Raw genomic sequence first — 16,201 nt, 5'->3', positions numbered from 1 at the left:
AAAGTGCATCCTAGGCAGGACAGAGATGAATCTGAAGCATTGGGACTCCAGTATGATCCCTCTCCGCCGTCAAAACGTGAACAGTATAGGTCCAAAACCGTACAATGCAAATCACAATTCTTCGTGTAGCAGCAAAACCACAGCAGTTTTTAAAAAGGTTAAAAAACGATTTTTGTTTTCAAATCTGTATCATCTTCCAGCCTCACCCTCTGAGCCTTGAAGATGAGGCAGGGAGAATACCTACATTGGTCCTTGTGGCTTGTTGGTGTTTTGTCGTTTTTTTTTTTTGTTTTTGTTTTTGTTTTTTCTTTTAAACCAGGGGCAAAATCCCTAAGTTCCTCTGGAGAGAAGCAGAGATGGTGGCAGCAGGAAGGCTGGGCCCGCTTGGTGGGTCCAAGACGTGCTGGCTTCTCTGGGCTAGAGGCCACCGAGGGAGGGCTGCTTCCTCTGAGATGCTTAATGACAGGAAGCGGCTTTATTTGCTTGAGTTTTAGCCAGAGGGGGTGGTGAGCTGACCAGCTGGTGTCACTGGATGGCGAGACATGGTTTGCTCTGCGCCCTCTCTCCATGCAAGGTACCCTGTGAGTGAGCGTTCCTAGAAAAAGAGGAAAAGGGGTTTGTTAGAATCCACTAGACCAAACTACCCCCCACCCCCCAGGCTGGGGAGAACCCGGGCATGAGTCAGAGCAGCACACTCTCCAGCTGTCAGGTCAGACTTACAACAAGGCCCCAGAACTGGGGCGGCGCAGCCTGATTTCCACACAACTTTCATTCACGGTTCTGCGCAGGATCAGCCCTGCCAGCTTTGTGTGAGGAAATGAAACTCGAGTCGCTTTTTGGAAGACCATAATGAGCATGGAGCACCACGCCCTCACCCAAAGACTGCAGCAGCATCCTTTGCAACCCAGCAACATTCACTCTCCACGTTACTGCAGGCTTAACTGGCAGGAGGTCTTTGGAGTTGCCCAAGGGCATCCCAAAGCCAGGCAAGGTCATCGGGGGACCCTGGTGTTGCAGACCTCAAGCCTGTACCCCGTGTAACACCCCTAGTGTCTGCTGCAAAGGAGGAAGGCCATGAGATGGACTTTTTAGCATGTGAAAATTTCCTGGGGCACAGAGACCACTCTTCAGAGGTTTCCTACAGGGGCGACTGAGCTGGAAGAAGAGCCCCTCTCTGGGGTCTTGCCTGACAAAGGTGAGCCGCTCACATCACTTCACATCCAGACCAAGCATAGGACTGGGATCCCAGGGCAGAAGGTCTGAATAGGACTGTTGGGCTCTGCCTCTCTTATCCTTACTGGCTTATTTCATTTGCTACCAGTCCCTTGGCTTGAAACCTCCTAAGGACACTCCATCACCCCCAGGAAGCAGCCATTCAGAAGGCATCCAACTAAACTGTGAAGTCCCTGAGGTCTGGGGCTGTGTCTGTTTTGCTCAAACCCCTACACCCGGGGACAAATGTATTCAGCTCAACACACATTTGTCAAATGAATGAGAATCAAACAGCTCTTGTCCCCCATGTCCCAAAACGGTACTTTTTTTTTCCTGCCAATAAATGGGGATGTCAGATATGTGAATGGGAAAATTTGGCTAACGTGAGGTGGTGGGAGAGGACTTGTAAACATCTTTACAACTGTTGAGATTATTCCTAGACCAGTGAACAAATAATTTCAGGTGATAGAATGTAGAACTTGAAGGGACCCCAGAGATAATATACACAGTCTCCCGCATTTTATAGACGAAGAAATGGAGGCCACAAAGAGCACTGGAGAGTTCAGAGTGTCTGTAGCATGAATTTAGCAGAAGCGTGAGGAGGTCAAAATGCCCATTGGGAGGACTAGGTCCAAGCTTGTGCTTTGAACCCTGCTATCCAAATACTGGTGTTAATGGTAACCATAATAATGATCAGCCAAAAACAAGGTTTGAAAATCTGAATGTGCATGACAGGAAATGCCTGAGTTCCCCAAATCACATTAAATCACCAGATCTGTGTGCATTTAATATGTATATTAAATAACCAAAGTGAAAATGCAAAACACCACAAATATGCAATGGGAGTGGAATTACAAGGTCATGGAAACCTTTTCATTTGGCATGGTCAGATTTGGAAATGTGGCTATTTCTCTCAGAATAAAGAGCTCACTTTAATTTCTTTCTTTTCTTCCTCTTCTTTCTTTCTCTCTTTCTCTCTCTTTTTTCCTTCCTTCCTTCCTCCCTCCCTCCCTCTCTTCCTTTCTTTCCTTCTTTCTTTCTAAGACATAATGGTGGGAAGAGGTACAGAAACAAAAACACCACAAGCCACCAACAAATGAGAAGTCACAAAGGATTGGGAAGAGGCCTTGGAAACGGACCCAAATGGATCCTGAGACATACTGTAGCTGCTTCTGGGCAGGATTTACTTTTGTTTAGGAAGCACAGCCTGGAACTTGCTTTGGAGGGAGGGAAACCATCCCTACCTCTGGGCTTGGGACTAAGAGTGACCAAATCTTGTAGTCAGAGAGGAGCTCTGAATCCTTCTTTAAAAAAGGAAAAGGAAAAGAAACGGTGTTTAATGGTTTCTTCCAGTGACTGAGAAACGCCACCATTTTGAATTACTCACTCAAGAACGCTGCGACTGCTTTTTCAAGGGTGTAAATTGTTTCTTTAATGTAATCATGAACCCCCCAAAGAGGACTATTTCTCAAATAAGTTTCCTTACGTTGAAATCGCCTTTGGACAAAGGCCAAACATGGACAGCATCAGCCTACTTAGAGAAAATCTCAAGGCTTTCATAAGGGACTAGGAAAACGGGATTATAATGAGAGCCATTCTGGAACCTTAACTACAGCGTTTGCCATCCCAAACGCTCTAATAATCATTATCATTCTCTGGTATCTATTATTGTCTGGTAAATAATATGTGTTTTCCCCCAAAGTTCTACCGGGTGCAGCTGCACCACACTCTATTGTTTGCAGCCCCACTCCTGCTGCCTGGAAAGCCTCCTCACGCCAAGCTTATTTCAAGAGAATGGCAAAGGGAGGATCTGTGCCGCTTCCTTCCCTCTCACCGCACACTTGCCGTGTCTGGGACACCCCCCCAGGCCAGATGGTGGCAGTGCAAGTCCCTCTCGGCGGATAACGTTTGAGGAGGGGGTAAACTGAAGGCCCCCTCCTCTGTCCTCCTGACTCTGGCTGGTTCAGGGCAGCCCCCATGTTGGTGACACAGGAATCAATGAAAATGAAGAACCAAGCTTGGGCATCACTTTCCTGACAGTTATTTGTTTGCAAGGTGTGAAACTCAAAAGTGGGGGACCTTGGAGTTTTAGAAAGTGATCACGGCAGGAAGTTCCAGAGCCCAAGTCCGTTCCGACTCAGCCCCTGCTAAGCAGAGGTGTCTTCTAGAACAGTCGGTCCTCTCTGTCTAAATTTCTTGGTCTGAGTAAAGGGGAAATTTCTACAATATGTGAGACAGAGACACAGGTTACAGCATGAACCCTATGTAGCCGTGTGACCTTGGACCTATTCCTTAACCTCCCCAAGCCTGGATTCTTCCTCTGTGAAATGAAGGCATGGGTGAGATTTTCTATTACATCTTCCATCTCTCATATTCTGGGATTGTAGGATCTTTGGACCAAAGCCATCATCAGGTATGGTGGTACACAGTTATCCATGTATAAGAAAGACTATTCATTTCTCTATCCTGAAGTCCCAAGTTTCAGAAAGAGTCTCCTTCTTTCTATTAATCACATACACACACTCTCACCTCTGGCAGAGATTTATGGAGTGTCCCTTAATGCAGGGGGTTCTGGGGAAGTGGTTCTACCTGTGCCTCACATTCGGGTTTTCCTCTGAATTGGGGTTTGTCTGAAGGCAGGACAACCCAGGGTCCTGCCATGCGGAACATCTCACACACACACACACACACACACACACACACACACACACATCCCATCCCGTGGACCACGTTGCACCGTGTATGAAGACCAGCTCCACAGTGCGTGGTCTCCAGCAGGCATGTACGGTCAGCGTCTGCAGAACTCCAGGCCCAGCTGCCCCTTCTGGCCAGAAGAATAAAGTCTCTCCCTCATGGACTCAGCTGCACACCAAGTGCCCTGAACAAGCCTCTGACCACCGGCAATTTCCCTTTCCATCAGGAAAGCATTGCTAAGAATGTGACTGAGTTACTTCTCCTTTATCACATAAGCGTTGTCAGAGTGTCATAGAGAACAAATATAGGCCTGAGTACTAATAACTTCTTTCAGTGTTGATACTGTCAACATACAATCATCCTCACCTTTTCTTCTTTGACCTTTACAGCCTAAGATGTACGCAGGTTGCATTTAAAAGGAAATTTTATAATTTCCAGGCAACCACTCCCAAAAGTAAACGTGTATCCAAAGAAACTGTCTGTCCTATTCTACATCCCATCATAGTCCCTCCACGGCACAAGATTTCACCTCCACCAGGCAGCCTGCCTCCATTAATCTAATCTGTTTTCTGAACTTTTATTCTTCTTTGCTTCCTCAAATACCTCTGTCATTAGCATAATCAAAATCCAGTAGGTCTGTCCTGTCTTACCTGTCTAGAAGGCAAGCTCTCCAGGTCCATCATATTTATTCCCCAGAGTCCAAAATCCCGTGGCATCAACCCTATAATGTACAAGAGATGCCCGCTGCCAGGCCGGCTTGCCTTTGTCCAGTTACCCCAGCCCTGCCCGTGATGCCACTCGGGCACATCGGCCCATCACTTATCACGATTAAATACAGCTATTACGTGCTGGCTTCGGCCACGCTGTTTATCTGGGACAATAATGAGTCCCTGAGGACTGGATTGCTCTCAGGTAGCCACAGCTATTCTGGGACGCTCACAAGGGTAGAACCCCGTGGTCAATGAACAGAGCCGCCTGCACCAGCTGATAAGGCTGGGTGTGATGCCAGACAGTGGTCTCTGCACCAAGCCCATCCTGGAAAGGGCTACGGCTTGCTGAGGTTTTGCCAAAAAATGGCTCCCTCTCTCCTCCATCGACCATCGCTTCACGAAGGGTTCTGAAATGGCTTTTACCAAGTTGGAAACCGTTTTCATTTACGAAGTGGATGGTATCTCTTTTCTTATAGCTTGCTAATTGATGAAAGTAATTTAAAAACATCGCTTCTCTAGCATGATTGCTATGGGAAATAACCCATGGTGAGGAGAGGGGAGTAGGGCCAAGGGTGAGCTCCAGCACCACTGAGCTGCCCATGGCCTGGCTCTGATAAGCTAAGGCTCAAATTATTTAAAAGAAAGAAAATTAAACCAAACATGAGGCCTTGCTTTTCTTTTTTATAATTTTCCCCTTTAGCAATATCTCTTATTTTACTCTTTAATCAATTAAAATCCCACCCACACAAGACCCCCTGCTGAGATAACTCCATCTTTAATTTTTTGTTTTACAAATTTAAATTTCGGTTTTCTTTGCTTAGCTGGTTCTAGGAGTTAAATGGGCAGAGAGACCTGTTTATTCATATGAGTGGCCAGTGCTATCTTGCTGACCTCTACAAGATCTTGGGGGGGACAAAGAACCCTGAGCCACAGAACCCCCTCTTGTGCACTTGCAAAAGCCTTTATCTTCACCCTGGACAACGGATCTCTTCAGCCACCTCAAATCTTTTTTTAAAACCTGGGAGTTTAAGCTAAACAAATTACCCTGTCTCTGGTCCTTTTCTAAAAGCAGGCAGGGATTCATGACTAACTGCACACATTCTTACAAATGCACTGGAGCAAGTGGCTGCATGCATTCGTGAAAGAGAAAAATAAAATGAAGAATTACATGATATAGTTAATGTTTTACAAGAAATTTTGAATAAGAGCCTCAAGCCCTATGCCGCCTGGATTTCAAGACCAAGCACTTCCTATTATGGTTTGGGAAAGCTGCAGTGTTTTCAAAGAAAGTTACATTTACTGAGCACTTAATGTCAAATACTGCGCTAGGCACTTTTATATATTTATTTCACTTAAAAACAAATATATTTTATATACTTATTTCATTGACACAACAATGCTACGAAGTATTTATTACTGTCTCCATTTTACAGATGAGGAAACTTTCCCAAGAAGGTTAAGAAACTTACTTGCTCAAGGTCACCAGCTAGAAAGGGGCCAAGCTGGATTGAAGTCCAGCTCCTACAACCTCAAAGTCCATGCTCGCCTCCGAGTGCTATCCCCTAGCCCAGGTTTCACCTCTCCCCTTCCTCACCCTGACAAGCAGGGGTCACAATGTCAAAGTTGGCAGGGGCCTTAGAGACAGAACTCCGAGAAACTATTTGCTAAGAAATAATAATTGCATTTTCATTCAAGTCCTATCCAATACACAAACTAGCTGATGCCGGTTCTTGTGCCTTCCAAAAATTCTGCCTTGGACACAAAAGTAGATGTTTATTGTACTAAGATTGAGTCTGTTATTTATTTATATAATCTGAACACAGGCAGTCTAAGTTAAAAAAAAAAAAAAGGAAAGAAAAGAAAAGAAAAAAAAGAACCTAGAGAAAAGAGCAGCTTTACATGGCAAGTAGCTATTGTCTATGGATCAACAGACTTTAAGATTTTAGGCTAGGTCTGGAAAAGAGGTCTGACACTTTACAACCAGCCTTTTAGCAGAAAGAGAGAGGGAGAAAGAGAGAGAGAGAGAAGGGCTTCATTTCACGGAAACTTCGTGTAAAAAATTAGAGCAAGCATACTGATTCCCTGCTACCCCCCTCTAACAGCCAAGGAGATGGAGCGTGTGCTTAATAATTGCTTTTCTGCAACCCTTCCACCCTTCCACCCCAGATGTTCAGGTACAACCTATTTCCTCTCTGAAATCAGCTGCCCGGTGTGAGGCAGTGATGCCGTGGGTAGCAAACGTATGACTCTGGTCCTTGGCACAGGGCGTGTAACTCAAGCAGCTCTGGTCGTATCCCGTGTCCCACTGAGGGGAAAGGCAGATGAGGACTCAGGTTCTAATCCTGGCTGCGCCACTCTGTGACCTTGAGCGTTTACTCTGTTTGTCCCAGTCCCTACTTATAAAAGTGGAACCAGACATCTTAGGAGAATTTCTGGAATCATTTCCCTAACCTCCGAGGTTGACAGCATCGAAATGTTTCGTTACCTCCCATTACACGTTGAGGGAAGACGTTCTGGGCTGCAGGGGCTACCATTACAATTCTTATAATGAGCACCTAGTATATATATGCCAGGTGGGCATTTTCCTTCTGTTATTTACACTGGAGCCTGATAACGCTATGAAGTATGGGTTATTATCTTCATTATTTTTTGTATATAAGACATGCTTGGTGGTTCTGCAGGAAGATTCTGGAGACAGGCTGCCAGTCAGATCCCAGCACTGCCATTTACTGGCCAGTGACTCTGGGTAGGATATTCAACCACTCTGTGCCTCAGTTTCTTCATCTATAAAATGGGTTTAATAATGGTAGCCCAGAGGGTTGTTGTGGGCATGTAACATCTGGAACACTGCTTACATATAGAGAGTGCTCAATAAACATTAGCCGTTACAATTATTAAATGAGAAAAAGTAGGCATAAAGAGGTTATAAAACTGGTCCAAACTCACAGCTGGTTTTCAGATCCAAGCAGACCTCACTCCAGCCCTGGACTCCTCTCCCAGGCATTGTAGCCTAATAGGACAGTAACTCCATTTCCTGGGCACCTCTACCTATGTTTTCTTATCTGCTCCTCCCAGCAGTGTTATGACCTTGAGACTGAGGCTTGGGGAGGTAAAGTCGCTTCCTCCTTCGCTTACTAATTGGCTCTGCTGGGATTTGAACCCAGGCTGGCCCAACCCCAAAGCAGAAGTCTGTATCCACTAAACCACACCGCTGCCTTCCTTCACTACCAGGAGCCCGCTGTCACCACATGTGGAAGCTTCAGAAGATGTACGACCTGGGAAGTTACAAAAGATAAAAGGACATTTCCAAAAGTTGCCACACCACTTTAAACGTGCCTGCCAGCCCTGGGAGGATCTGATTCAGCTTCTGTGAAGGTGTCTGAGGTTGAGCAAAGCCACGCAAGCCTTGTGGCTGCTCTTCATTCCAGGGACCGAGCTTTGGGCATCACTAGGGCCACCGTCCAGGCTCCACGTCCATCCTCAGGGAAGTCCTCTGCTAGGAGAGCTGCTGCCTGCCTTGTGCACCCATTGGGCGACCGACGGCCTGCGCCACGCCCTGCCCCACTGGCCTAAGGCTCAGAGCAGCTGGGCAGTCAGAAGGGTGGAGCCCCTATTTCCACGGCAACCTGGGGCCCGGCCAGCATCCCCCTTGACTGAACTTTGGAATGTTGTGAGGTTTCCTTCCACTGTGTGCTATGAAACCTCTTAGGTCTGCTCTGGGCACAAAGAAGAGAGCTCATCCTCCCCTTGCATTGCCACAATGGCTTTACACGCGTAAAACATAGATGTGGCAGCTCTGGCGGCTCACACTGCAGCGATAACATCCCGCAGTGTTTAGAATCCACTGCTGGTAACAAGCCTGTCATCAGAATTCAGTGATCAGCTCAGCGATGCTAGTCTTTCTCTTGCTTCCTTTTCAGTGCACAAACAGCGGCTGAAGTAATTTTCCTCAAACACAGATTTCCTCCTGTCACTCCTCTGCTCGAGGTCGTGGTGACATTGCCTAACGTACAGAGTACAAGTGCTACAACCTCCCGCTCCACTGCCCACCTGCTCTCCTCCAGCCTCCACCCCCTCTCCGTCTGCAGCCGAGCCCTTCACTCCAGCCGAGCGAAGGGCAAGGTCATCCCTCACGCGACTTCCTCTTCTCCGCACCTGTGGCTCTTGCCATCCTACTGCCTCTTTTATTCCTCCACTCCCGACTGCAAGTTCAAGGCCCTCCCCAGTTTTAGAACCTAACTCCAAACTCACCTGCTGTATGGAACCCTAACCTGGTAACTCCATTAACTAGACCTCTCCCGACACTCTTCTCGTTCATTCACTCAATAAATACTCATGTGCCCATCCTGCCAGCCACAAGCTAGGTAATCAGTTACAACAATGTGTGAACTGCCCCCATTCACACCAAAGCCCTCACCAAAGCCCCCTGTCTACAGTGTCATATCTGTTTGCAGGTCCTGCATAATGCTTGTAATAGTGGCCTTGGTTACTTCTTGCCTTACTCAGGTTATTAGCTCCTCAAAACAAGTCTAATGAGACTCCTGCCACTGCCTCTCCCACTTTTTTTTCTTTTCCCTCCCTCCCTCCCTCCTTCCTTCCTTCCTTTCTTTCTTCCTTCCATCTCTTAATAACAGTGTCCCTGCATGGAGTCAGTATTCAATACAGTTAGTTGAAAATGGATGTGTTTTCCCCTCTAGGGAAATAAATGAAGACTATCTTTGAACCATAAATGAGTGAAAGGGGACTGTCTCCCTCTGTTCGGATATGATTAAGAGTTTATTAACTTTCATGGGTCGTAATATATTAATTAAGTATAAATTAACCATTCTAAATATAAGGTTTTTTTTAAAAGTTACTATCCCTGTGCATCACACACACACACACACACACACACACACACACACACACATACACACACACACACAGCTGAGACACAGAACAAGTTGATCGGAGGATCAGACAGTAGGAGGTGCTATCAAAATCAGAACCCTGAATGAGTGACCACTCAGCTTCATTTGCAAGGTCATAAGGTTTTTCCACAAAAAATTTTTCATAGTTTTTCAACTAGTATTTGGGATTCAAGTTGCTCAGACCTTGGTGGATATGAAAATAGACCTTCAGTCCCATGTTTACGATGTCACCGTATTAAATGAGAGGAATGGAGGGACCTGGATATATTTTTGGTTTGGCAAATTGTAAAACTATTTTTTTTCAAACATTTAGGGTTTGGCTAAAACCAAAACTTATTTTGCCAAGCACTTTGGCCTTATTTTTTAAACCCATGTGTATTTTAAAAGAAATTCAATCTATATGTTTCTGACTCATTTACACTTAACTCATGAAAATGCTGTTTGGTAAGAGCTATTAGATGTCCAAGCAAGTTTATGAGCCCTTTTAAGCCTTCTTTTCCTCGTTCTTGCCAGAAAGTTGTATTTTGCCAGCCATAAAGAGTGTGAGCCCCAGAGGCCTGTGGTCAGTTTGAAATTTATAACCTCTGAAGCTTAAATGGATTCTGACTTGGAAAAAGGTTTTTTCGCTCTCCTCTTTTTCATATTAAGTGCTCGAACAGGCTACTTATGATAAAGATGGGATCCTGTGTCTCAGTTTCCAAGATGGCTGAGGGTGAATAGTGAAGAATTCCATCTAACCACCAATAAACTGCCTCTAAGACATTTTGGAGGAACAATACGACACTTTAAGTTCCTCTGGACACAGATCCAATACTCTAGTGGAAAGTTTTACTAATTACTCTCAGGATAAGAAAAAGAGGTAGGAATCAACATGATTCAAGTTGAACATTTTATCTTTGGGGGACTTGGTAATTCTTTAAAAAATCACAGACAACCAATCCTGTTTATGACTTCTTATACATTTAAAAAATAAGCTGAATCTACTAAAAACGACATTTGAATTAAAACCAGAAAAGCAGGAAGAACGTGCATGCGTGCTGCAGTGACTTCACCCTGTATCTACTGGACGCTCAGATGATGCTCAGATACCACTCAATTGTAGTATTCTAGTGGGAGAAAGCTTTTGGATAAAGTACTTAAAAATGGCTTATAAATATTTAAAGTATAAGCATCTAACAAATCATAATGACAAAGTTTTACATTTAACCACATGTGCTCCAAATATCTTGAAATTAGTCTAAATATGGGTTTAAAATATCAAAAGGGCTTGTTGATGGGATGCAGAACTTTGCAGAGAAACTTAAACCTGATCATTCTTGCTCTCACAACACCCAATAGGCACAATTTTTAAAGTGTGCGTGTATAGATTTCCTTAGAAAAAGATCATGCTACGGTCTGAATTTCCAAAACAAGAGTTGAAGGATGAAATATAGGGTTTCCCCTTCTCTCACCAAATGCAACTTAGCCACTTTGCTTCTAGATAATTTGTTATTGTAGGTTGGCTCAAATTTAAGACAGTAACATCTTAGAAACAGTTGGAGAACGAAGCCAGCTGCAAGGAGGATATCATTACAAATTGAGACACATGTTATATGGGAATACCATTCATTTTCAATACCAAAAACATGTCTGGGGAAATAAGCCATGCAAATGAGGGAGAGATATGCTTTTTAATTGCATTTTTTGGACATTAGGTCAATGTTTCATATCCAACGGGTCCATAATGTATGTTTCTCCCTTCTGTTCTTCTGTCACATTCTTACTTCCCTTTTTACCCAAAACAAAACACAGCTTGCTATCGAAGAAAGACAACAAAGCAGAGGTTCAAAGGGGGAACTGATGAGACAGCCAGCGTTGCAGCCAACTGTCTGGATGGAATGAGGCCGGGGAGTGCCGGACAGCTTTGATTGACCCAGTCCTGACCCCACGCCCACGTGGAAAGGCAGTTCTGCTCTCGTGTTCCCTTCTCTCTATTCAGACTTGTGTGTTTGGTAAAATTGCACAAGCATGTTGTTGCTTATGGCCACAGCTCAGTCCTAGGAGCTCAGAGTTAAGGGATATCAGGAGCTACTTGAATGGTGTCAGTTTAAGAATGTTTAGTACACTCAGGAGCTTTTTTTTTTTTTTTTTTTTTTTTTTGCGGTACGGGCGCCTCTCACTGCTGTGGCCTCTCCCGTTGCGGAGCACAGGCTCCGGACGCGCAGGCTCAGCGGCCATGGCTCACGGGCCCAGCCGCTCCGCGGCAATGTGGGATCTTCCCGGACCGGGGCACGAACCCGTGTCCCCTGCATCGGCAGGCGGACTCTCAACCACTGCGCCACCAGGGAAGCCCCACTCAGGAGCTTTCTAAAGCACAAAAGGTGCTTTAAAAGTTTTGTTCTCATGTCCTTTGCTTTTGCTCCGGTCATTTTCACTAGAATCTTTTAAATGACCCCCTTGAAATAATTTGTGTGCGTGCGTTTCCCCTCCTTGCTGATGGCTGCACATTCTCAATCCTGACCCCACCCTACTTTTTTCTCAAGCAGAATGCTGTGGAAATCCGTAAATCTAGAGAAGAGCTCTCCGTGGTTAGTACTGCAAGCTGGCATCTGAGATGGCATTTACTCCTTTTCCTTGAGAATGGGACCCTGTTAGATGATACCAGTGCTAAATTGTTTATCTTTTAAACTAATTTATTTGTTTCTCTGAAATGAATTCCTTTTATGTTTTTGAGGCATTTGTAAAAAAAAAAAAGTTTACACATGCAGAATGCATTGCCTTAACATGCAGCCATGTATATTTAAACCAGCAACTGAAGGATACAAAATAATTCTGGGTGGGATAGGGTGAAGGAAAACAGAATGGCCACCCTCTGTCCCTTTGACACAATCTCTTCAACAAGAGAGTCTGGAAAAGGCAGAGTGTTGGTGGTGGATGGTGTTCTACTACATGAGGTAAGTGTTCCAGGCTGCAGTGGATTTTGGTCCTCAAACACCTCTGCCCCTCTGTGGTGCTTGTCTGCATGAAGGTAGGTGTAAATGATTGAACCAGGATGCCCAGGAAGTTGCTCGAGCCAGCAAGGGAGTGATTCATTGGAAACCAGACAGGGAACTTATTTCTAGTGCCCTCCTGGGCAATGGCTTGTTAGTAGCTGGTTGAATGCTTTCACCTTTCCAAGCACACCCTCTCCAGGTGAAGAAGCATGCTAGGGAGCTAGGGGGCTTGGTAGAGCTCCAAGACATGGCCATGCCAATGCCCTGGTGTTTACTGATCTGTCCACTTCTCCGACTCAAGCCATTCTCCTCCCTTGGCCTCAACAGCAGGGTAGAAGGTTTTCCACTGAAGGACAGCATCTGCCTGTACAGCACAAACTTTGGAAGTCCAAGTGCTGGGGAAGTGTCTAGCTTGTTTCTTTCCTTGCTTCCCCTTTCTTCTTTCCCATAGGCACTCACAAGTTATAGTAACTTGAAGAAAAGTCTATCACCCTTTGCATTTTGTCACTAAGGCAATCTTATTGAGGCAAGGGTCCACAGCAAAAATTGTTAAAAATAAATTCCAAGTTTTAAGGGAAACTTACAATTAATTCAGCTTCCTCAGAGTAACAAGAAAAATTTCTGCTCAGGTATTGCTTGGTGATAATATAAAATAATCTTTCAGAGATGTAAGGCATACTTTTCCTGTAGCCAAAATCTATGGACTGCTCCTCCCAAGAAAACACCTCCGTGCACAAGCACATAAAGCTTTCCACAAAATTCCAGAGGGAATAGCTGAAGGCTATGCATGGACAAGTCTATGGAGACCAGCTCCGGGGAGCTGACACACAGATCGGGAGGTCTGTAGATCAGGGCCAGGACTCGCGCTGCACTGCCTGACCCTGAGGATCGTCGCTAAAGCTCGCGCACTAAGCACTTCTCTTCCCTCACCCTAGCCCCAGCCCTGCTGAAGATGGAAGGCTATGGCTACATCTGAAAGAACTAAATACCCGGTCACATATGTCATTTCCTATCCCATCATAATCTGATTGAAATAATATCTAAAGCCAGGTGCCTGCACATTAAAACCCTCCTTCAACCCCCTTCTCCTAAAGGTTAAAAGAGACCTGGCAACACTGAACGAGACGTGTCTAAGGCCAACCTTGACACTGTTCATCCAGAAAATTCTCCTCTATGAGTCTCAAATGATCACAGCAAGCACTCTCTCAGGTCCTCACCACTCACACGTGCGCATGACGCAGACCTGGCCGTTCCTCACTGCTGGCTCTCTGAATAACCTATACCTAGAGCTGGGCAGCCATCTGCATCCTGACAGACGGGCAGAACTTGAACATCAGGGATTACGTCACCAATGAACGTTTCCAATAACCAAGTATTAGAACATTAAAAATCTCAAGTCTGGCAGAGATCTGAGCACACCCTACTTGTACTGATTTCCTCCTCTCAGTCACAGTTTTTCCTCTTTTCCTTGCTTTCGTAGTCGGCACCCACAATCACATTTCAACTGCCTGGACTTGACTTTGCAGGCAGCCAATCCTCTCAAACTTCTCAGCTGGAGAAACCAAACCGGCAAAAAGTTACCTGCCACCTCCACCCTTGCGGCTTTCCTAATGAGGCGAGTCCCCTGCCCCCTTCTTGAAATAGTCCTTTCTGGGATTGTGGCTCCGTGGCCAGACTAATAATTAAACTCTAAACTCCAAAAAGTCAAAACTACAGCCCCCCTTCTTCGGCTGTCCCAGAGAAAACAAAAAGTGGAAGGAACTCTTGCTGTTGAGGCTAGGGGAGCATCTCGGAATGGGGGCCGGGGACAAGACTGTTGGATTTTCTTTCTGGTTTTAAAAACACATAAGGAATTTGGGAGTCACAAAGGTGGCAAGTTCTTGGTCTTGCCGCTCCTCGGGAATGGAAAAAGTGAGGGTGAAAGGGTTACTCATGGTACACATTTTTTCCATTGATTATTTTACTTAAAGAGAAGATGTCATTTCCCTGGAAAATCAAGGAGGGGAGGATATTTTCTTTTGAATATCTTCAAACATTTGCAAATGGTTACTCTGAACTCCCCAATGTACCATAAACAAGTGTAAACTGTAGAAATTCAGAAAATGTACAAATACAAACAGCTATCCCCCAAGCTCAAAGGCAAAGACAAAGAAAGGAGTATTCCATTTATAAATGGAATTCTTTGTGGAGAGAACAGTTTGGGAAATGTTTATACATTGTTTCCCTTATTATTTGGGGGGATTTTTTTTTTCAGCTTACAGAAGCATCTTAAAAGTTGAAGATAAAAGGAAGTTTCCAACCTTTTAAAATCGTCGACTAAACTTAATTGGTTCTGCATCTAGGAAAATATCTGCTCATTTAAATCATTTGTAATCATATCAACAAACCAGAATGCATAAAGTCAGGTAACTGGGAACAGAATAACTTCAAAATGGAAAAAAGAAAACCCTGCGATTTGCCAAGAACTAGCAAAAATGATGACTTCTTTGAAGGTAACTGTAGCTGCCTGGATTACTGATTTCAAGACACAGTCTGCTTTGAATCTATTTTAAATGATTTTTAAAAATAGTAATACAGTATGAAAATGGTGGGCATAGTGAAAATGAAGAACCCAGACGAAAGTTACTGACAATGAGTCACCAACAAGCACAAGGAGAAATCACTCACCTGCGCCTCACCCACCACAACTCAGCCCAGGTTTGGTTTTGTTTTTTTAGTGCTTTCCCCTTTGGCTTTAACTTGTCACCAAACAGTGTTCACTGTCAGGGCACAAAAGCCATGCAGTTCTTTACTGAACAGATGCATTTCCAGGTTCCGTAACCATATGCATAGGCTGGGTTTCTGAAGGCATAGAAGAAAAACAGCACCACGTGTGCACAGAAAATCAGGAAGGGTCAGAGAATGGGAGTGAATTACGGCAGGTTGAGACTGTGCTGTGAGCTGACACGGAACTACAGAGGGCAAGAGGCAATGCGATTTAGTGGAGCAGAGGCGTTCTTCCCCCACCTTAAATCACTCGCCTTGTCACCCCACTGGAGCTGGCAAAGCCTGAGAGTCTCTGGCTTTAGAGAAAAGCTGTAATTTCTTGCGGGACCCATCATAAAAAGAATTTTCCAATCTCAGGGGGATATGGGCAATTTCATCATTGCATCTTCCGAAAATGACTGAAGCCAGGTTAATATTTTTAGTAATGACTCTGGTCCACATACAAGACCCTAGCCTGACTCTTTATTCAGAAACATATATCATCCAAATAGCCATCATATATTTAATGCTTTTATATTCTTTTGACCCTATACTACTTATGGACTAGTGACACTCTTCCTGACCTGGTCACTTCTCACTTTAGCAATGGTAGTAAAATCTTTCACCCTCTTCCTTTAATGTCATTTGAATGAGTGACACTAGAATGTGTTTAAAATTACAATTCCTGATGCTTTTCTGGCTTTCTAAAGGCCATCACTTTTTTTTGTCCCACATCTTCCCATTACTCACTGCTTTGTCAACCAGATTAAATTACTCTGGTAGAGAAATCAGGGGCATTTTCAATTGAGGTGACTATGAGAAGGCTGAGACTGTCTTTGGAGAGCAGAACTTGCAGATATAAAATCAAGGATTGGTGAACTGATTTTTAGTATTCTGCTCCTACTGGCAAAGCCATCAGTGGAAAAGGAAGCCTCAGACTATGGTGGCTGAGAAACCC

General features: G+C 44.7%; 1 protein-coding gene across 3 annotated transcripts in view; it reads right to left on the bottom strand.

The window, feature by feature from the left end:
* Positions 1 to 268: 268 nt before the first annotated feature.
* The window catches only part of SOBP (sine oculis binding protein homolog), a 158,071-nt gene continuing 142,138 nt past the window's right edge, over positions 269 to 16,201 (bottom strand). For all 3 annotated transcript variants that reach the window (XM_060283785.1, XM_030882911.2, XM_030882912.2), the window contains one exon: positions 269 to 595. The gene's annotated coding sequence lies outside the window, so the exon portion shown is untranslated. The remainder of the gene's footprint in view (positions 596 to 16,201) is intronic.

Source organism: Globicephala melas, chromosome 14 (genome assembly GCF_963455315.2).
Source record: "Globicephala melas chromosome 14, mGloMel1.2, whole genome shotgun sequence".
Classification (NCBI taxonomy): Eukaryota; Metazoa; Chordata; class Mammalia; order Artiodactyla; family Delphinidae; genus Globicephala; species Globicephala melas.
The sequence above is the reverse complement of the archived record's forward strand: the minus strand, read 5'-3'. Positions and strand labels throughout refer to the sequence as shown.